Source organism: Danio rerio, chromosome 14, assembly GCF_049306965.1.
Source record: "Danio rerio strain Tuebingen ecotype United States chromosome 14, GRCz12tu, whole genome shotgun sequence".
NCBI lineage: Eukaryota > Metazoa > Chordata > Actinopteri > Cypriniformes > Danionidae > Danio > Danio rerio.
This window is the reverse complement of record NC_133189.1, coordinates 54,124,466-54,148,252: the sequence shown is the minus strand read 5'-3', so window position 1 is coordinate 54,148,252 and position 23,787 is coordinate 54,124,466. Positions and strand designations below refer to the sequence as shown.

At 36.3% G+C, this 23,787-nt stretch overlaps 2 protein-coding genes across 5 annotated transcripts in view; one reads left to right on the top strand and one right to left on the bottom strand.

The window, feature by feature from the left end:
- anxa6 (annexin A6) overlaps window positions 1-23,787 on the bottom strand; it is a 230,555-nt gene that overhangs the window by 127,356 nt on the left and 79,412 nt on the right. The window lies entirely within an intron of this gene.
- The window catches only part of n4bp3 (NEDD4 binding protein 3), a 92,254-nt gene continuing 69,353 nt past the window's right edge, over window positions 887-23,787 (top strand). For all 3 annotated transcript variants that reach the window (XM_073922305.1, XM_073922303.1, XM_073922307.1), the window contains exon 1: window positions 887-1,071. The gene's annotated coding sequence lies outside the window, so the exon portion shown is untranslated. The remainder of the gene's footprint in view (window positions 1,072-23,787) is intronic.

Below are 23,787 nucleotides of genomic sequence, written 5' to 3'. Positions count from 1 at the left end.
GGAAATATGCCTGAGGCTTTTTTGTAAATTTTATCCTCGACAGTTTTTAAAATATGTATGAATTAGTCTAACTGGACTTGTTTGTATATTTTTTTGGTAAAATTGTCAAATAAAATCAATCAATCAATCAATAAGGCTGTAACATTAAAAAAAATATGAAAAAAAAAGCACCATGAATACTTTCTCAATGCACTTCTTGTTTTACTATCCTATACTACAGAATATGCCGTGACAAATAGCATCTGATATAATACAAAATCAATTTTTTTTTCTGAAAAAGAATAAAAGAATTCACATGAGGGCTAATCCTTTGCCTTCAACTGTATATACCTGCATAATCTTCATCATAGCAGGCATATGGTGAAGTGGTTCAGTTGTTTATCTAGGAATGTAACTTTGAGACCTGAGGCTGTGCTGTGTAAGAGTGCCATAAAAATTTAATACACATAATGCACTTCCGATGGGAACAAAATAAAGAACAGGCCTGATTAAAGTGGTGTATCTTCAGCACGTCCGGCTCTTATCATTCTCAGCGTTGTTATACGTTTATCAAAGTCAAATTTAAGCACTTTCCATGTGCATTTTTTAACTTTTATAACATTTTACAAGTGTGTAAAATCACATATTTACATTCCAGGGTAAGAAAGATGAGTCTATGCTCTTTGGATAAGGATAATAGTTTGTAGAGATACAAATAAAATGATCAGTCCAAGGCACTTGAAGAGTGAATAAGTGTATTTTTTTAGCTTTTGGAGAATTCCCCCAATGTCCTCAGAAAAGAATAGCAGAGTGCACCCTGCAGTGTGGCCACCATGTGTCGCTGTAGAGTCGCAGTATTACCTCCAGTGCAGAGGAGTTTAAATCTCAGAGAGGGAAACCGAAGCGCAACACTTCTCAGTTCAGGACTACGCTATCAACATCATCTCCGCCGAGACTCAACTACTACAGATGAACATCGGCGCCACGAGGAATGAATATCTCTATTGTTTTCTTCTGAAACTATCTAAACTCATCTCCAGCGACCCAGACGTCCGTCTCATCTGCTTTTGAGATCATTCGCGAGCAAAAATGGTGAGTCTTTGCACTTGCTGCTGCAGTGTCTCTGTGCACAGCTAATGGTGCACAACGCTGAATGTTTACTTTTTAACACTGATGTGTTCTAACACAGCCCACGTGAAAACTTTATTTTTTAAATGTGCATTTCAAGCCATAAACAATACATTAATTAACTAAGACTTTTAGCTCGATAAACTAATAATTAGCTGATTATTAATAGTTTATAAGTTAGTGGTTGGGTTTAGGTATGTAAAATAAGACCATACTATATAAGTGCTAATGAACAGTTCATATCTTTATAACAGACAGGTAATAAAACAGTGGTAACCTAACTAGTGTGAATTGTTACTGAAACAAATATAAAGTATAACTTATAATAAACACTACTGTGTTTTTGAACCATATCATTGTAAAGAACTTAAATTAATCTGTTGTGGTGATTTTGTATATGTTATAGTAATATATTAATATAAATACAATATAAACAAATCACCGAATACTATAGGTTTTTAATAGAGTGGGGTATATTATCCTACAATACAACACAGTTTGTTATTATATAGAAAGTATACTACAGTATTTAACAGTATAGCTACAGAATGCAAGAGCATTAATCAACCTTGGTCAATACATACAGTTTACATTTATAATACATACAGTATGCACAGTATACTGTTTACAGCAATTGTGAATGATTTAAAAACACTCGTATTTACTATAATGACTATAATAACTAGTTTATATATGCTATAGTAATACAACAATATAAATACAGTACAAACAAATCACCCAATACTATGTTTTTAATAGAATAGGTTATATTATCCTACAATACACCACCATTTACTGTAGTGAATATTGAAACTATACTACAGTATTTAACAGTATAGTTAATACTACATTACAGAATGCTTAAGCATTAATTAATATTACAAGATGTTTATTTTTATAATACACACAGTATACACCGTATATAAATTATTAAGTTAAAAAACACTAGTATTTACTATAAACTACTATAGTAACTAGTTTATATATGCTATAGTAATACAATAATATACAGTATAAACAAATCACCCAATACTATGTTTTTAATAGAATAAGGTATATTAAACTACAATACACCACCATTTACTGTAGTAAATATTGAAAGTATACTACAGTATTTAACAGTATAGTTAATACTACATTACACAATGCTTAAGCATTAATTAATATTACAAGATATGCAGTTTATATTTATAATACACACAGTATACACCATATATAAATTATTAAGTTAAAAAACACTAGTATTTACTATAAATTACTAGAGTAACTAGTTTATATATGCTATAGTAATACATTAATATAAATACAGTATAAACAAATCACCCAATACTGTTTTTTTAAAAGAGTAGGGTATATTATACTACAATACACCACCATTTACTGTAGTATTTAAAATATACTACAGTATTGAATCTATTAAGTATAAGTAATATTACAGTACAGAATGCTGGAGCATTAATCAATATTATAACATACAGTGCATCCAGAAAATATTCATGGGGCTTTACTTTTTCCACATTTGTTCATGTTACAGCCTTATTCCAAAATGGATTAAAATCCTTTATTTCCTCAAAAATTCTACACACAATTCCCCATAATGACAATGTGAAGAAAGAGTTTTTTAAATTGTTGCAAATTTATTAAAAATAAAATAGTTGGAAAAATTACCTGTCTATATAAGGTCTCAGGGCTGACAGTACATGTCAAAGCACAAACCAAGCATGAAGACAAAGGAACTGTCTGTAGACCTCCAAGACAGGATTGCCTCAAGGCACAAGGCTGGGGAAGGTTACAGAAAAATTTCTGCTGCTCTGAAAGTTCCAGTGAGCACAGCGGCCTCCATCATCATTAAGTGGAAGATGTTTGGAACCACCAGGACTCCTAGAGCTGGCCGGCCATCTTAGCTGAGTGATCGGGGGAGAAAGGCCTTAGTCAGGGAGGTGATCAATAACCCGATGGTTACTCTTGAGCTCCAGAGAACCTTACAGAAGGACAACCATCTGTGCTGCAATCCACCAATCAGGCCTGTATGGTAGAGTGGCCAGATGGAAGACACTCCCTGCCTGGACTTACCCAAAAGGCATGTGAAGGACTCTCAGACCATAAGAAACTAAATTCTCTGGTCTGATGAGACTAAAATTGAACTCTTTGGAGTGAATGCCAGGCGTTATGTTTGGAGAAAACCAGGCAGCGCTCATTACCAGGCTAACAGCATCCCTACAGTGAAGCATGGTGGTGTTGGCATCATGCTGTGGGGATGTTTTTCAGCAGCAGGAACTGGAAGACTAGTCAGGATAGAGGGAAAGATGAATGCAGCAATGTACAGAGACATCCTGAATGACAACCTGCTTCAGAGTGCTCTTGACCTTAGAATGGGGCCGACGGTTCATCTTCCAGCTGGACAATGACGCAAAGCACACCGCCAAAATATCAATGGAGTGGCTTCATAACAGCTCAGTGAATGTCCTTGAGTGGCCCAGCCAGAGCCAAGACCTAAATCCTATTAACATCTCTGGAGAGATCTGAAAAAGCCTGTACACCGTCGCTTCCCATCCAACCTGATAGAGCTTGAGAGGTACAACAGTGAGGAATGGGCAAAAGTTCCCAAAGACAGGTGTGCCAAGCCTGTGGCATCATATTCAAAAAGACTTGAGGCTGTAATCGCTGCCAAAGCTGCATCAACAAAGTATTGAGCAAAGGCTGTCAATACTGATGCACATGTGATTTTACAGCTTTTTTATTTTGAATAAATTTGCAACGATTTCAAAAACTCTTTCTTCACATTGTCATTATGGGGTGTTGTGTGAAGAAGGTAGAATCAATGAGTTTAATCCATTTTGAAATAAGGCTGTAACATAAACAAATGTGGTAAAAGTGAAGCTCTATGAATACTTTTCACGGTTTATACGCTTTATATTTATAATACACACAGTATGTACAATATACAAAACTATTAAATGGTTCAAAAACACTAGTATTTACTATAAATTACTAGAGTAACTAGTTTATATATGCTATAGTAATACAATAATATGAATACAGTATAAACAAATCACCAAATACTATGTTTTTTAATAGAGTAGGGTTTATTATACTACAATACACCACCATTTACTGTAGGGGTGTCACGATTTCAATTTTTAATCGAAATCGATCGCAATTTATGCTGAATTTCGATTATCGAATCAAAAAATAGAATCGTTGATGCTGCCACGCCCCCATGTCACGTCAGCTTGGCTTGCCAAGCGGGAAAAAAACAGGCTTGTTGAAGTGCTTGTTAAACTGCAGAAGCAGGAGACCCGTCGACAGAGCTTAAACCAGGGGTCTCAAACTCGCGGCCCGCGGGCCATTTGCGGCCCTCAGTGCAATATTTTGTGGCCCGCGCCGATCGCTGTACACTGACAGAATCAGCGGAGTGGGGAAAGAGAGCGCTCCCCGCTCCGCTGATTCTATCCGTACACAGCGGTCACTGGCATTCCCCGCACGCCGTGTAAACAAAGGGTCGGGGATGCCGGTGACGTCACCACGCACCCCGCCCCTTTGTTAGACGCTGTGACGGGCGGGAAGTGTTAGGAGGGAACTCGCGCCGGCCAGAACCAAGGTAAGCTGTTCCCGCCCCTGCCTGCCACTTAGCTACCTATCTGCAGCCTGCCACCTACCTAGCTACAGCCTGCATCTTATATATATTATAGGTAGATACAGACTGGTACAGACTGATGTGACTGGAGTGGGGGTGTTTATTTATACATATATGCGCCTTTTTTTAGGTGAGGGAATGGAAGTTTTGAGTGAGTCTAGACAGGTCATCTTCAAGCCATACTGAGGGTCTCAACTGCTTCCGCTCTAAAGCCAAATGTGGTTCAGATTTGTGAGAAGAAGCGCTGTCAAGTCTCTGGCAGCAAGAAGTAGGCAAAATATGCCATGTTCAGAAGAACTGTTCATAATCTTCACTCAATGTTCTATCAAGGTTCAGGACACTTCATGTTCAGAAGAAATAAATAAAACTGTTAATAATGACATTTGAGGACTTTTTTTGTGAAATCCCTTATGCGGCCCTGCCTCACCCAGACTTTGCCTCCTGCGGCCCCCAGGTAAATTGAGTTTGAGACCCCTGGCTTAAACCCTCTCCTCTTTCAATGAAGTCGCCGGTGTGTAAGCATTTTGGATTTCCAGTGAGTTAAGTTGACAACGTTCGCGTTGTCGACAAAAAAAACACAGTTTTGCAAGCTCTGCTATGTACGTATTACGTACGGTTCGTCCGATAGACAACACCGGCATCGCGATCCTCCGCCTGCCCCGGTTGCAAATCCGCTCGCGAAAAGTACACACTCAGGCCCTGTTTACACTGTCTTTGTTTTTAAATGGCATTTTAGAACGACAACGATTTGACATCCACAGTGGCGTGTAGCATTTCTGAGCAGCCCTCCTTCCTCTCTACCTCTGAAAATGCACATCACGTGTCCACACAGACGCACACACACAGGTATGCGCTCGAGACAGCAGGTCCAGGCAGTCAGAGGACTGCTTCAATCTTTCACTCACTTGTACTTAGTCATTTTATCGAACACCTCAGATACTGTTTGCTGGTTCCTGTTAGTTGTGCGTCTTTTTTTCCGACGCCATTATAACGACACAGATCACTGCCTATTCACGAGTCCCGCAGAAAAAGTGATTGACAGGTGGTAATTATGTTTGTATCTTGCCTTTATTCATTCACTGTATGATTTGTTTATGGGTCAAACAAAGACCATGCAGGTCAGGTAGTTTAAATGGTAGGCTACAAATAAATAATTGGTCATTAATTAATTAATTGTTCATAATCGAAAATCGAATCGAATCGTGCCTTTAGAATCGAAAATGTAATCGAATCGAGGATTTGGAGGATCGTGACACCCTTAATTTACTGTAAATATTGAAAGTATAATACAGTATTGAACATTATGTTAAAGAAATGCAATGAATCGATGTATGTGCTGCTTAAAACAATTCCTATATACAGTAACCGTTTTGTCGCCATGCTAGAATATGGTTATCTCATTGGTTTCATGTGCATGAAGATTGAGCGCTTTTGTCTCAAAAAAACAATTGCAATGCATTCCTAGCAGGTCAGTTCCATTAGAGTAAGGTCACTCAGAAGTTTTCTCAGCACTTAATAGGTTGCCACAAACCATAAAAAGTGCATTTGCATTGCTGGAGCGCAGCCTGGGCCGTCCTGTCATCTGCTTTGGTGGTCGAGAGCTCTGCTGTGTGTACATGAATCTGCGGGACAGTGTTGTGAAATGTTTTTTTGGAGGGAGTCTTTGCTCTGCACTTTGGCTCTGTTTTGCTTTTGATGCCCTGATTTTAGGCACAAAGGAGGGAAAGCGAGTGGCGTTCTTCTTTGCTGGGCTGTTACCGTGGAAACCAGGGGCCACAATGGGACCCTTGACCTCTGGAGTCATGGCCCTGTGTAGGAGTGGCTGATAAAGGGATAGCTCACACAAAAATAAAAAAATATGCTGGCATCATTTACCTTCCCTTTAAACCTGCTTATTTCTTCCATTCAAGACAAAAGAAGATATTTTGAAGAATGTTGGAAACCTGTAACCATTGACTTCTATAGCATTTGTTTTTCCCACTATGGAAGTCAGTGGTTTTAGCATTCTTCAAAATATCTTCTATTGTGTTCAGCAGCAGAAAAGAACTGATGGATGTTTAGAATCACTTATTAGATAGTGAGTACATCGTCATTTGGGTGAACTGTCACTTTAAGTCAGAGTGCATGAAGATCCGCATAAAAATACACATGTAGGGCTGCACAATATATCGGTTTAGCATCGATATCGCAGATCTGCAATGTTAAATTGGGATTGTAATTAAGCAAAAATATTTGTATTTTTGTTTGTACTTTCATTTTAGTTGTCTTTTTTATTTCTACTATATTAAAAGAATCCTCATTGCACTTAAGTTTACGATAATAAAGCTTGTTAACAATTTTTTTATGATTAATGAAGGAATTATAATGCTTTGTTTCATTGTTTATCTTTATTTACAAGTAGCAGAGTATTTACAGATACTGTTTAGGCCATTTCAGTCCATTCGCATCCCGTCCTTTTGTGCCCCCTGGTGGCATAGTTACAAACTGCGGTCATACCTCACATGGGGCGTCAGCGTCAACGCTTCCCATTCACTTTGAATGGGTGACGTCAGGCATTGCTGAACTAAATTGTGAATCAGAAGTTTTGACTTTCTCAACGTTTTAAGCGCATGCGGAAACGTCAGCCAATCAGATCGCTTTATGCAAATACACCAGCTCAGACAGTAGCCGATTGCTCACTAATTTCATTGGCTGACGCTGATATGACGATCATGTCAGCCCCAGCTTCAGACACACCCTCTATCAAGCATTGACTCTGAAGCACGGTGTGAATTGCGTAGAGCGGCGGTGGTACAAGGCGCGGCGTTACTGGCCATATTAAAGTATTACCTACTGTAGGAATGCACAATACTAAAATACATATGCAATATTGTTGTCGAGTATTTCTTACAATATAATAGGGCTGGACGATAAATTAAAAAGTAAGCTGATTTTTCGATTACTTTCCCTACCGCATGTGGAGTCACGTGACGCCAGCTGATTTATACTTCTGAGTCAAGCCCACGCATATGGTCTGGCACAGCCTTTGCATACTCACACACCTCTCAAAAAATGTACGTGATGACGCATATCGCAAGCTCTGTGATTGGTCGGTTTAGTAGCAGTGACGAGCGTTGGAGCGAGCTTTTACAAGCATGGAGCCCCGTGGTGTATTTTCAGCTCGGGGTTCACCTTTGAGCCACTACAGCTAATAACAGAAAAGCAACCAGTGTTGGGCAGTAGCGACGCTACAAGTAGTGACACTACTAGCCTAACTACATTTCTCAGTAGCGTGGCAGTAGCGTCACTACTTTTTAAATCAAATAGCTTTTCAGTAGCGAAGCTATTGTATTAGTCAAGTAGCGCAGTAGGGTCAACACAAGCTACATTTACCGATCGTGGATCAATAAGTGACGTCAACGACATTCACTGAGCTGTGAGGCCGGTGATTTCTTCTTCTTTCTGTTTTACGGTGTTCGAAAACAAAGTTTTTGGTGCGTTACTGCCACCTCTGGTGAAACTTGCTTGATGGAAAAATGACTAGGAAAGAAGTTATTTCTGAAGCAGGATTCCTTGTGACCATACCTCCAGAAGTACATGTTAAGATGCAATAACTTAATTTCTGATGCTGTGTTCAAAAAATAAAAATACTTTAGTATATATAACACTATAATGCTTATTACACTATATATATATATATATATATATATATATATATATATATATATATATATATATATATATATATGTATATATATATATATATATATATATATATATATATATATATATATATATATATTAGGGGTGTACCGATACACTCAACTCACGATACAATGTGTATCATGATATAATGTTCACGATTAGATATGTATCACGATATTTGGAATAAAAATTGAAAATTAAACTGAAATGCAAATTTAATTTTTTTTAAATAATTAATTACCAAGTAAACTATTTTTTATGTATTTCTTTTGTTTCAACTTGTTAAACTGAACCTTCTTTAAGAAAACAAATTAAACAGGACTGTCTCTGGAAAATAAAACAATTTAAAAACTTCTTAAAAAATATTATTGAAATTATTCAATTTAATTCAATTTAACAGTAAGAGCTTAAGGCGTTGCTTGGTCACTTGCGTTTTTTGTGTGTGCAAAAAAAAAAAAAATCTACATTTCCAGGTAATCAGCAGTTCTATAAAACAATCCTGAACTGATGTGTGTCTGTCTGAGAGGTTTTTATGGATGGCTGTCTTCATGTTGGGCATGATGAGTGACAGGGTGGCCGTCTTTTCATTACACAGGACAGCCGTGGCTCTTTTCAGCAGTTTAGGCAGGTTCACTATTCAGGGTTTGAAATTGCGACCATTTTGGTCGCATATGCGCCCGAAAATTAATCTATGCGACCTCATAATATATTTGGGCGCATTAGTGCGACTGCAGATAATGGTTGTAGTGCGACCTGTTTTGATTTTTTGTAAAAACGTGCTGAATCGCTCTTCCCTGCCGCTATAATGGTTCATATTAGCTGTCATTCACTCAAGGTATTCCGCTGTCAGATGACAGGGAAGGAGCTTTTATGACCACGGGAAATGCAAACGGCTGAAGAGTAAAAACTTAAAGCACACAGGTTTGCAAACCCCACCTAAAGTTGAGGCGCAGATGAAAGCGATCATGACACGTCACGTGGTGAATAATGATCCGCCAGCTGAGATCAATAGAGTATGCGCTTCTTGGAGAAGGCGCCCGAATCTCCATGCGTTGCATTCACTGCGTGTTCAGCGCAAATGTCCGCTAAAAGTCAAATCTAATACTGTACATATCATCGCCAAAGAAGCTCGCCTTTACTAAGTTTACACTGAAACTGCAGCTCATAACAAAGACCGGTATTGCGCCGGTGGTTAGCGCAAGAATCCTGCTCTGCCTGCGCATAAATTGGGTCGGCTGACTCGCCATGCTTTCCACTAACACAGAAAAATGAAGATCAGCTCAGACTGAACCTTTAAATTGACACGAACTGAAACCAAAACTTTTAAAGAGTGATAGAAGTGAGACTTTACTTACTTTCTCTTGTCTATTCTTGTTTGAGGTGTATATTATTTTTTTATTTATTTACTGATGACTGCTCTGCAGCTTTTATCATTGAATTGAATGATTTATTATAATCTTTTGTTTGTTTTGTAGCAGAAATATTATTTATTAAATTGACATTTATTTATAATTGATTATAATTGATTTATAATTGACAATGGTTATTTAAATAATGTGCACGCTTTCGGTTTCATTTCCACTGCTGTTCATACTTCCCACGCGGCTCCTGAACGATCACTCTCTTCCACAAACTGAATGTTGTTTACTACTTTATTACCTGGTAGTCACAACCTGCAGGTTCTGTTCACTGAAGGTAGAAACAGCTCACGGTCAGCTCACGTCATGTGAGATTTTGCGGCTGCCAATACATCATTATATGAAGACAGAATGATATTTTAGGGTGAATTGTACCTTATAAATACAGTATGTGACTCTTTCAACACCATTAGGAGGTATCCCTGTCGCTGTGCAAAGTATGTAAATCACTGTGAAGACTTTAAAACTTCAGCTATGTTTGACCCAGTATGCGTGTCAAAAAGCGGACAAGTCTAAAGCAATGACTGTACAACCGAAATGTTGCCAGACGTCTGATTTTGAGAGGATGGGCCATCCTCTATTTCAACTCCACTCATCTTGGTCTGCTAACATTACTGCTGCTGCAATCTGAACTCACGTGCGACAGCAGGTGGAACGTAGCTCACGTGCAAACAGCTCAACTAATAAGAGAAAACGGACGTCATATCGTAATCAAATCGTCATAACGCCACGATGCATATTGAGACATTTTTGCATCGCAATAAATCATACAACGATAAATCGTTACACCCCTAATATATATATATATATATATATATATATATATACACTAGTAATATATACACTATATATTTAGTGTAGTTAAGCTACATTTTAAGTAGAGTAGCTAACAGCTTAGCTCACTACATTTGTCAAGTAGCTTGCCCAACACTGAAAGCAACTATTGGGAAGGCAGGACTAAAGATAGTAAGGCCCCATCTAGTCAAATTTAGTTAAACAACAACAATGCATAAATGTCTGCATTTTGTATATAGCATACTGTATACTAACAATATTTTTGCAATATATAGTTCAGCCCTATCATAAACTACAGTTGGTGATTTGTGCAGTCATTGCAAGGTTCAGTTCAAGTCTAATAATGTGATATCAGTCAGCAAGAAGGTCGCTGATTCAAGTCTTGGCTGGGTCAGATGGCATTTCTGTGTAGAGATTGCATGTTCTCCCCATATTGGCGTAGGTTTCCTACGAGTGCTCCGGTTTCCCCCACAAGTCCAAAGACATGTGGTACAGGTGAATTGGGTTAGCTAAATTGTCAGTAGTGTATGTGTATGAATGAGTGTGTATGGATGTTTCCAAGTAATGGGTAGCATCTGAAAGGGCATCCGCTGTGTAAACCATAAGCTTGATAAGTTGGCGGTTCATTCTGCTGTGGCAACCCCAGATTAATAAAGGGACTAAGCCGAAAAGAAAATGAATTAATAATGTGATATATTTTTATTTGAATGTGTTTTAAGGCCTGTGACTGAAAGATTTCAAGTCAATTTAAAGCATTTGGGCACAAGATATGATAAAAATTGCCACTTTAACCAATTTTTATTATGTTTAATTATTTATACATGTATGCACCTCAATATTGTTGGACTCCACCGTAAGCAATAAAGCATTGGTTTATAAATTTTTTATCAATGTTTTCTTGTTTTCTTGTGTAATTTAATTTGATTCTTTTAATCTGTATAATTGTGTATTATTTTATATATTTTATGCAAATGTGTCAGCTTGTGAAATTCTATTCATATCGCAATGTATAAAACAGAAAAACAAAATACCGCAATGTCAGTTTTCCCAATATGATGCAGCCCTAATTCTTAGTGTTGCTTTTAGACAGCAGTAGCTTGCTTCTTATCCAGTTCACTGAATGCTCTCTGGCCTCATAAGGTTAGTTAGGTCTTTATTTTTAGTGTTTTCAGCTGTTCTGATTGGCTGTCACCACATGACAACAAGCTCATGTCCAGCCGGAGAATCTGACTATTATCCCACCCTTGACCTGCGCAGCTCAGTATATCCATTGTTAAGTAACTGCCCAGCTATTCTGGACGAGGCGTAATAACATTAGCTCAACCAATGGCGTTACTAACTGAATGACCGACCAATCAAAGATGAGATGAGTGTTTTTAACCTGTTCGAAAACAGTCATTTTTGCTCTTCTTCTGATGGCAGACTAAATTAATTTCACAAATATAGTGCACAACAAATTAATTACAGGTCTTTATTTAAGCAAGGAGGCATTAAAAGGGTCAAAAGTGACAGTATAGATTTATGCACTGTCTTAAAAATCTATTTAAAACAAAGATTGCTATTTTTAACTTCATATTTATTAAAGAATCCTAAAAATGATTACATTTATTACTAAAATATTAGGTGTTTTCAGCATTGATAATGAAATGTTTTTTCAGCAGTGCCTTATACAGTGTTATAATTTTTCTTTTTCAGTTTGAGTAAAAATTATTTTAGTTTTATTCTGTAAATCTGTAAATCCCTGTATTATTAGACCGCTTGTTTATTTTTCCCCCAATTTCTGTTTAACAGAGAGAAGATTTTTTCCACACATTTCCAAACATAAAAGTTTTAATAACTCATTTCTAATAATGGATTTATTTTCTCTTTGCCATGATGACAGTAAATAATATTTTACTAGATATTTTTCATGACACTTCTATACAGCTTAAAGTGACATTTAAAGGCTTAACTAGGTTAATTAGGTTAACTAGGCAGGTTAGAGTAATTAGGCAAGTTATTGTATAATGATGGTTTGTTCTGTAGACTATCAAAAAAAATATATAGCTTAAAGGGGCTAATAACTTTGACCTTAAAATGGTGTTGAAAAAATTAAAAACTGCTTTTATTCTAGCCAAAATAAAACGAATAAGACTTTCTCCAGAAGACAAAATATTATCAGACATACTGTGAAAATTTCCTTGCTCTGTTAAACATCATTTGCAAAATATTTTAAAAAGAAGAATTTTCGAAGGGGGCTAATAATTCTGACTTATGTATATATATATATATATATATATATATATATATATATATATATATATATATATATATATATATATATATATATATATATACATATATATATATATATATATATATATATATATATATATATATATACAAGGCTAATAATTCTGACTTATGTATATATATATATATATATATATATATATATATATATATATATATGTATGTATATATGAAGAGTTCAGACGCAAAAGCCTCTAAACACCATTTCCGCCAAAAATTAGCTAATGACATTAAGTGAATGCTTTAGGCACGTAGTTTGTTCAACAAATAGTTTTGCTTGTAATCATCCAAATCCCAGCGTCAGCGCATTCAGAAATAACAGTTTGTTGGCAAAAGCCTCTAAATGCCACCTGCTTTTGACAGCAAAAGCCGAGATATCCCGAAAACCAATCAGAAGACACAAATCTAATCATATGTTTTCAATGTAGCAGCGCCAGCTTTGTGAGAAGACTGTTTTATTCCTCTTTCGATTTTAAAAGACGGAGTTTGATGAACTGGATGAGGCTGTCTGACTGTAAGTTAATGGCAAATGAAAACGTCCCTTACCTCAAAACTCTGTGCATTATAAGAAAAAGAAAACACACTGTGCAGTCAGGAGTGCAGCATGCATTCATAATGATTTTTTCATGCAGCGATGCTACTTTGAATGAGTCCGATTTACTATACATTAAATATCATCTCCATTTCACGAAAGACAGAGTTAAGATGCCGTTCCTTTATCCCACGTAGATGCTATGAGGATAAACAAGAGATCAAGACCAAAGAATGGTGAGAATGAATGAATGGCAGCTTCTAAAATTGTCTGAGAGGCATCACCTTTTTGCCCAGTAGGCCTACCTTGTGTTTTATTTGCTAATTTAAGCTATTTTTAAAAAGATAAATATAATGTATAAAACTATACATTGTTAATATTACTTAATACCTACAGTATACATCTGATAAGCTTTTTCTATTAATGGACAATGCACAGATATTGATGTTTCATAATATTTTTACACCACGTTATTTTAATCTAATAAGCTTAGCTTACAATGTTTGCAATGTTTACATTGTTCTATTTACAGCAAATATAAATCCCAAATATCAGAAATCACAACAGATTCTTAAGATTGAATTAATGTCAGTTTTAATGTTATTGATTATTGCACTTTACAGATTTCATTCATTCATTTTCCTTCTGCTTTTTCTCTGGTTTATCACAGTGGAATGAACCGCCACTTACTTGACAGATTTATGTATTTTTTATTTAAGGTGTTTGTTTATGTGTTTTATGTTTGGTAAAATATTTTCTAGTTGCATCTTTAATGATTTTCAGCTAATTACACTGTCTTGTCTCAAGAGGTGGATTTAGAGGTTTTTTCAAAAAAAAGAAAAAAAAAGCAGAAGTGGGTTTAGCTGGTTTTGACGCAAAAGTAAATTTACCTTCTTAAAAACCAAACAATTGTCTAAAGTGACATTTTTGAAAAAGGGTCTTTTGCAATTTATAGCAGTTTTTTGTTGCATAAAATAAAAATACTTATATTTATGTAAAATATTTATACTTATACTTATATAAAATATTTATACTTTCATTTTGATTTTAGACAAACGATAGCAGTGTTTTAACTTTAGAAGAGGAAAGTAATCAATATTGGTGGATTAAAACCTGATTTGACAACATGAAAACATTTGCTATTCTGCTCAATAATTATTATACATTAGTATAATATAATTAGTATATAGATACAGTAGGGCTGCACGATATTGGAAAAATCTGACGTTGCAATATTTTGTTTTGTTGCAATATATATTGCAATATGAATCAGATGATTTGAATATCTTTACTTGGAAAGATTTCCAAAAATTTATCGAATTGGGGTGATCAAGTCTTTTTCTATGCAGAACATCGTCATAAAATAAAATAAATTACAAGCATATATAAATACGACAGAGCAAAAACAAAAAGTTAAACAAACAGTGCCTTTCGGGTTTTTTTGTGGAATCTAACAGCATTCAAGTACAAAACATTAACGTAAAACATCAGACGTAAAATAACAGGGTCATCATTGTAGAAAATATTATATACAATCATTCATTTTCTTTTCGGTTTAGATTTATTAAACTGTGATTGCCACAGCGGAATGAACCGCCAACTTTTTCAGCATGTTTTATTTTAGTCACATGACTAAAAATGCGTTAAAGTCCACATGAGCCTGCAGCTGCGACATTTTTTTTCCCCGGATTGTGACGCAGTTTGTAGAGAAACAGAATATTAAATCAGCTAACAGTGGGCGTGGCTTGTTTTTCTACTGCTGATTGGATGAAGTAGGCATTTCATTCAGAAAGATGTGGAAAAGGGTTTGGGGAGAGTTATTACAACTTAACAGACTCCTGCTTGCAGTGTCTGTTGTCAAAACTGACAGCTGGAGGGGCGTGGTTAAGTATGTTAGCCACACCCCCAATACCTTAGACCAGGGGGGTTCAAACTCAGTCCTGGAGGGTTGGTGTCCTGCATAGTTTAGCTCCAAACTTCCTTTAACACACCTACCTTGAACTTTCTAGTATACAGAAAGAGCTTGTTTAGCTGGTTCAGGTGTGCTTACTTGGGGATGGAACTAAAATATCCAGGACACCGGCCCTCCATTTTTAAGCAAAAACATATTACCGTTGACATGGCCTGAGAGTATTTTGCCGTAATTTCAGTGATTTCAGGAGAGCAGGTGTGCAGAAAGGAAGGCATCATTCAACGTTATCAGAAACTACACCTTTACTGTGAGTCGCCGCAGGGCTTTGGCTCAGCAAATAGACCATACATTAGCATGCAATCACTTCAGCTGTTTATGCTTCAATCCTGCAGCCCTGGGGGGTTTTATAGGCCACTTAATTCCTGCAGTGAAATACTGAAACCTGGGGTCTTATTTTAAAACTCCTGCCCAAATCATTAGCAGTGCTGGTTAATAACGAACTGAAATAAGTGTTTCAGTAGGCAGACAGTAGTTTATATATTTTCTAAATATTGTTCATGCAGTGTATTACCACTTTGTGATATTTACTTAAAAAGCACCACACACTTCTGCATTGAAATTCAAACCAGTGAGTCATTTTTTGAGTCATTCATGAGTCACCCTGAGTGAATCCTGCGTTTTTTGTTGCTTAAAATAGTTTATTTGTTGGGTAAAGGTACAGTGCACACTCAAAAATAAATATTCTGTCATTATTTATTCACCCTTCACTTGTCAATGTGTGAATGAGTGTGTATGGGTGTTTCCCAGTGCTGGGTTGCAGCTGAAAGGGCATCCGCTGCGTAAAACATATGCTGGATAATTTGGTGGCTCATTCCACTATGGCGACCCCTGATTAATAAGGAGACTAAGCTGAAAATAATATGAATGTAAATTATAGATTATTATGATTGTAGAATATATGCAGCATTTAAAGCAGGGGTGTCAAACTCAATTCCTGGAGGGCCGAAGCCTTGCACAGTTTAGTTCCAACCCTGCTCCAACACACTTACCTGTAGGTTTCAAACAAGCCTGAAGGACTCAATTAGTTTGATCAGGTGTGTTTAATTAGGGTTGGAACTAAACTGTGCAGAGCTGCGGCCCTTTTGGAACTGAGTTTGACACCTGTGATTTAAAGGGACAGTTCACCCCTAAATAAGTATTTAGTCACTATTTATTCACTCCCAAGTGGTTTCAAACCTTGATCATTTACTTTTTTGGCTGAACATAAATGAAGATATTTAGAAAATGTCAGAAACTGTTAACCATTGACTTTTTATAGTATTAGCTTTTTTCCTACTATGGAGGTCAATGGTTACCGGTTTCCAACATTTTTCAAAATATCACTATCAACTATAGTGAACCAATAAACTGTAATAAATACTGTAGTATACTTTAGTTTTTACTCCAGTAAACTGTGGTGTATTGCAGTATAATATAGCCTACTCTAATAAAAACGACTGTATGGAGGCTATTTGACTATGTTTTCATAGCCACACACTTGCACATGAATCTACACTTTTGTGTTTTTTCATAAATACTATAGCGATTTATAGACAATACTTAAGCCATTTCTGAATCATATTATAATAAAGTGTATTATAGTATACACTCATTGGCCACTTTATTAGGCACACCTTACTAGTACCGGGTTGGATCCCCTTTTGCCTTCACAACTATCTTAATACTTTGTAGAAGCTACTGGAAATATTCCTCGGAGATTTTGCTCCATATTGACATGATGACATGCAGATTTGTCGGCTGCACATCCATGATGTGAATCTCTCATTCCACCACATCCCAAAAGTGCTCTTTTGGATTGATATCTGGTGACTGTTGAGGCCATTTGAGTGCAGTGAACTCATTGTCATGTTCAAGAAACCAGTCTGAGATGATTCACGCTTTATGACGTGGTGCGTTATCCTGCTGGAAGTAGCCATTAGAAGATGGAGACACTGTGGTCATTAAGGGATGGACATGGTCAGCAACAATACTCAGGTAGGCTGTGGTCAATTGCTCAATTGGTACTAATGGGCCCAAAGTGTGCCAAGAAAATATCCCAAACACTCTTACACCACCCCCACCAGCCTGAACGGTTGATACAAGGCAGGATGCATGCTTTCACGTTGTTCATGTTCATTCTCCTCTGGCATCAACAAGGCATTTGCGCCCACAGAACTGCCGCTCACTTATTTTCTTTTTCTGACCATTCTATGTAAACTCTAGAGACAGTTGTGCATGAAAACCTCAGGAGATCAGCAGTTTCTGAAATACTCAGAGCTGCCCGTCTAGCACCAACAACCATGCCACGTTCAAAGTCACTTAAATCCCCTTTCTTACCCATTCTGATGCTCGGTTTGAACTGCAGCAGATCGTCTTGACCATGTCTATATGCCTAAATGCAATGAGTTGCTGCCATGTGATTGGCTGAATAGAAATTTGCATGACAGAGCATTTGAACAGGTGTACCTAATAAAGTGGCCGGTGAGTGTATATATTAGTTTTTACAACTCTTTGTTAATGAATGCTCCCTCATACTGTAGTATTAACTATAGTAAACTAATAAACTGTATTAAATAGTATATTTTTGCTTTCACTACAGTAAGCTGTGATGTATTGTAGTAAAATATACACACAGTTATAAAAAACTACATGAATGGGTCATTTGTTTATATTACTATAGGTATTGTGTTACCAACAGTAGAATCACCTCAACAGATTCATTTAAGTACTTTACTATATAGTATGGTTCAAAAACACTGCAGTACTCTAAATTACTAGAGTCTTATTTCGTTGGGCAGCCACAGGACCTTAGTGAAGACTGTGAGCTTTTACAAATCATGGCAGTAACGATCCTGCTGAGTTATTGGCCTGCTATCCCATAAACCCCTGTGCTTCTGACTCTGCTGAGAAAGTCTCGTGCGGGATTAGGATTAGTCAGCTTTCTTTCTCAGGACATCACACACACACACACACACAAACAAACACACACACACACACACACACACACACACACACACACACAGCACTAAGACTCTCCTTTTGCCTTTAGATCCTTTTATCCGTTGAGTGAAGCGTCTGTCGTTGTAATTAAAGATTTGTAGTATTGGAGAACAAATAGAGGCTCTGATCCTGATGCAAAATGTTGTTGTCATTTAATCGTTCTGTATTTCAGTAATGTATACTATTGAATTTGCTGCTCATACTGACTAAGGTTTAGGTTTGGGCTGGGTTTATATAGGATTAGGAATGTAGAGTAAGATCATATGTTATAATAAATAGTTCATATCTTGATAATATGCAGGTTATAAGCCAGAAGTTAATAGTAAGAACTGCTACTTAATCTAACTAGTCTTACCAAGTCACAACTTTGTGAAAAACAAGTTGCAATTACTTATTCAACTGGATTGACACAGATTCAATCTACTAGAACTTCTATGTTAAGCTGCTTTGACACAATCTACATTGTAAAAGTGCTATAAGAAATAAATATGAATGGAATTAAATAGTTTTTTTTGTGACATTATTTCTTATAATTATTTTGAAATATTATATTATGAAATCTCACAATCCAAACACAAATGATTTTTTTCTTCTCCAAATTCTGACTTTTCATGTTTTTATTTAATTTTCTGAATGTTAACAGAAAAAAAATAATTTAAATAAAACACTTAAACTCAAAGTTAAAACTAAACAAAATTTAATTTAATTTAATTGAATGTTCATATTTATAAAAAAAATACACAAATTGCTGAATAAGTTTAAGCAAAACATTGAAATTAATTAATAATAAAAATAATTATTAATAGTAGTAGTAATAATAATATTTTTAAATAATTAATAATAATAACAGTAGTAGTAATAATAATAAATAAAATTAATTATTAATAATAATAATAATAATAATAATAAAAATGATTAATAATAATAATAGTAATCATTATAATTAAAATAAATTAATAATAACAATAGTAATAATAATTAAAATAATAATAATTTAATTTTATATTTTATTTGATTAAAAATGCACAAATTGCTTGTTTTAAAGAAAAACATTCAAATTAATTAATACTAAATTAAATAATAATAATAATAATAATAATAATCAATAATTATAATAATTTAATTTAATATTTTATTTTATAAAACTGCACAAATTCATATTTTTAACAAAACATTAAAATTAATTAATAATAATTAAAACAATTAATAATAATAACAAAAATAATAAATAATTTTAATAATATTTTAATTTAATATTTTTAATTTTAAAAAGCACAAATTGCTACATTTATTTTAAAGCCAAACATTAAAATTTATTATTAATAATTGAAATAATATTTTTAAATAATTATTAATAATAATTTAAATTAATAGTTTTAAATCAAAAATGTAAATTTACAAATAGCTATTTTTTAATTAATTAATAATAACTTAATTAATAATAATAATAATGATAATAATAATATAATACGAATAATAATTAGTAATTAATTTAAATATTTTATTTTATAAAACAAAAATAAAAGAAATCTAAACAATAAAAAAATATTAATGAAATAAAAATATTTAGTTCGATGGTTATCCTGACTTTTTTTCTGTTTTGCATTTCTGTGAATTCTGTTATCTTCCTCTCAGCCTGAAGTCATTCTCAACACTGTGTTTTGACACACGGTGTGTTTGTGCTGAATCACGCTACTCCTCTGATATCATCCTAAACAAACCAAATGCTGATTGTGCTCCTGCAAAGTGCTTTCATAACAACATGTTTTGCATTGGCTGACAGTATGAAACATTAGTCTTTGGTGGCTCTGTCATGTCTGTACTGCTCGGTTTCTACAGTATACGGCCCCTGTGTGGCCTTTTCATTACCATTTCTTCCTCAGGGGCTTTGTTAAAGTTTGATGGCAAGAAAAACAGTGTTAAATAGACTTGACAGCCGATGTTGATATCAGGTTTCAGTCGAGAGCATTTGTATGTGGGTCTATTGTGCGAGTAGAATGAAGAATGCAGTGGTGTGTGTTTTTAGGCATAATTAGGTAGGCTAATAAGGCTCTAGGTTGCTAACACAAAGGATGGGTTTCTTTCCCAAACTCTCACCATAACGTGCTATTATTGAACAGGCTTGGATTCATTTTGGTATCTTAAATATAGTTTGAAGAGCTAGTTCATTCAAAATTGTGTGTTATTTATTAACCTAATGCAAGATATATACAGTAAAATATACATATTTATTATAGGTGGGCTTAATCTCGCTCTAATCTTGAAATTAATCTAGATTAAGCTTGGCTTAAATGGCTCATTTGAATTATGCCAAAGGCATTCAGGAAATGTGTGCTACCCAAATAATAAGAAAAAGTCTTTGAGAACTTTTTTTTTTGTCAGACGCCTATTATCAAGGTGAAAGTCATCATAGCTTGCGTAGATTAGACTCAGCTCTATGTAGCCTAAATAACGTGCTGTGTTAATGAGACTCTTATCGCGCGATAAGAGTCTCATTAACACAGCACGTTATTTAGGCTACATAGAGATGGCCATTATGCTGTGTTTACACCAGACGCGGAACGCGCAGATAAATCGCGCTATTCGCGCGTAAACAGCCGCGTGAACATTTGAGTTTACTCGCTTCATTCGCGCATCAAACCCCACTTCATTCGCGTGTCAAATTCAATTCAGAACAGACGCGGATTTGCGTGATGTGCAGGGCTTCTGTCTGCCCGAAGACTCTAGCTTCATAGCTAAACGGCTAACATGGATTTTATGAAGAAAATAACCGTGTTTCTGTGCTTTATGAAGACTGAAAAACAGCGTCGATACGTTTAGGGTCCTGTCTGAGTCCACTACATCCTTTCAGAGTTGCATCCAGCTCTGTGAGCTCAGAAACTCCTCCAGAAACTTAACCTGGATGACGGAGGCTTTCAGCGGTGCTTCTGACTGAGCCAAGCCGAGTTTGATGAACTGTTGTCGGTGAAGGCTGGAGTATTTCCCCTGGAACACCATCAACAGGTTCTAAATCACAATCACGCCCCCACAAGAGCAAGCTTCTGATTGGTTAACGCGGCGCGAATGTACGCTGAAGTTCAGATTTTCAAACTCGAGAGATTCGCGCGAAACGCTTGTTAAGCGCGTCAAATGTGCAAAACGCTCAATTCGCCCCGTGCCATTCACACAATTTGCGCCATTCGCGCCGCGCGTATCGCACCGCAGGATGTCTATTCTCGCGTTTGCATTGACTTAACAGGTAAATCACTCGCGCTTGACACGCGTTCCGCGTCTGGTGTGAACGCAGCATAAGCCTGTCTTTGAGCAAAGACGGTTGACGATATGCATCCACAAGATGGCGAAAGAGACCGTATAATGAGCCCTAATGCTGAGTTCACACCAGACGCGGAAGGAGCGTTAAGCGCAAGGGATTTACATGTTAAGTCAATGCAAACGCGAAAAGACATCCTGCAGCGCGATAGCGAGAATGGCACGTCGCGAAGTGAGCGTTTTGCGCATTTGACGCGTGAATCGCTCGAGTTCAAAAATCTAAACTTAAGCGTATATTCGCGCCACGTTAACCAATCAGGAGCTTGCTATTGTGAGGTGTGATTGTGATGTAGGGCCTGTTGTTGGTGTCCCGGGGGAAATTATTCAGCCAACACAGACAACAGTTCATCAAACTGGGCTCGGCTCAGTCAGAAGCCCCGCTGAATGCCTCCATCATCCAGGTTCAGTTTCTGGAGGAGTTTATGAGCTGGATGCAACTCTGAAAGAATCTACTCGACTCAGACACGGCCCCAAACTTATCGATGCTGTTTTTCAGCAGGTAAACAGGTAAATGACTTTTTAAGCCGATCTCTCTCTTTTGTATGCTGTTGTGCTGTATTCATACCATAGTAACATTGTGATCTCCCGATTGCAACAGAGAAATACTGGGAGATTTCTCTGTAGATTAATGGCATTTCATCATATATTAGACATTACGCTAGAGAATCATTCAAACACTAGCTCTAAGGTAATGTTTATGAATGAGCAATGGTTTCTGCTGTTCTGACGTCAGCTGCAGATGTGAAGGAATGGCGGTGGGAAGTAGTTTCTCTTACAAAAGGGTTTTTAGACTCTCCGTGGGTGATTTTCTTTTTTTATATACACGGTTATGCTGTTGTATAAACGCAATATTACTCGAGTAGCAGTGCGATGTGGCTGTAAATCGTCACTGGTGGGACCCACGCCAGATCTGTAAGGTCTAATTTTACAAACAAACATTTACAGAGTATCTCCATCACATTGTTGTTTTGGATGAAAAGTCTGTCCTAACGTCTGACCCTCGGTTGACATGGCTTCACTTCCTCCTCATCAAATTTCCCGCCCTCATAAACAACAAAAACCAGGTGATATCGAATACGGCACTTTGTTTCCATCACTCAAATATTCCTCATAGCAAGAAACCGGTTGAAATTCAAGACTAGCTGGAAATCAGTTTTCAATCTTGCTGCACAAAACACCAGGAGTCAAAAATACTGACGGTTTCCTTTTATAGCTGCTCTCCAGAAACGTAGAAAAAGTCCAGCATTTAAACTAAGTTTGAACTCTGTAAAAAAACTGACCAGTTGCTGCACTTTCCGTATTGTGTCAATATTATTAGTCCCCTTAAGCAATAATTTTTCCTATTGTCTTCAGAACAAACCACTGTTATACAATGACGTGCCGAATTACCCGAACTTTAACCTAATTAACCTAGTTAAGCCTTCAAATGTCACTTTAAGCTGAATACCAGTACCCTAAAGAGCCCATATTTTGGGTTTTTAAAAATGCTCTTTCATGTAGTGTGTAACACAGCTCTAAGTGAAGTGAAATATCTAGCTAAGGCTTAAACCTGTTAGTGTACAGTGTTTAAAACTGTTGATTCATCTATAAAAGAGTCAACTCATAGTGCTTCAAACGAGTCATCTTGATAACGAGTCATTAGGTGTTTCGCCATGACATATCTACGAAACACAAGTAGTTGCGCGCGCAAACCCGGGAGATTTGAAACCTGCGGCCCCGCCCACTAACACAGAAAAAAAGCCACACACACACACACACACACACACACACCGCTCAAATGAAGTCACGCTGTGCAGATGGATATTATTGACAGTCTCTACCAAAAGATGAAACCTCAGCATTATAGCCCAGCCTTGAGCAGTCTGAGTGCTTCTGGAAACTCCATGCCACAGAGAATACTTCATCGGCCGTTTGTTAAAGGAAGGATCAGTAAAGACTACTGATGGACTATGACAGAACCTGGATCGGTTTCTTCCTCCATTTCTCAAGTGTAAGTACGTGCGATTAAAGTTGTTTCCTTGTTTACTCTAGCTTGCAAATGTAATTAGTTGTGATTTGTTAC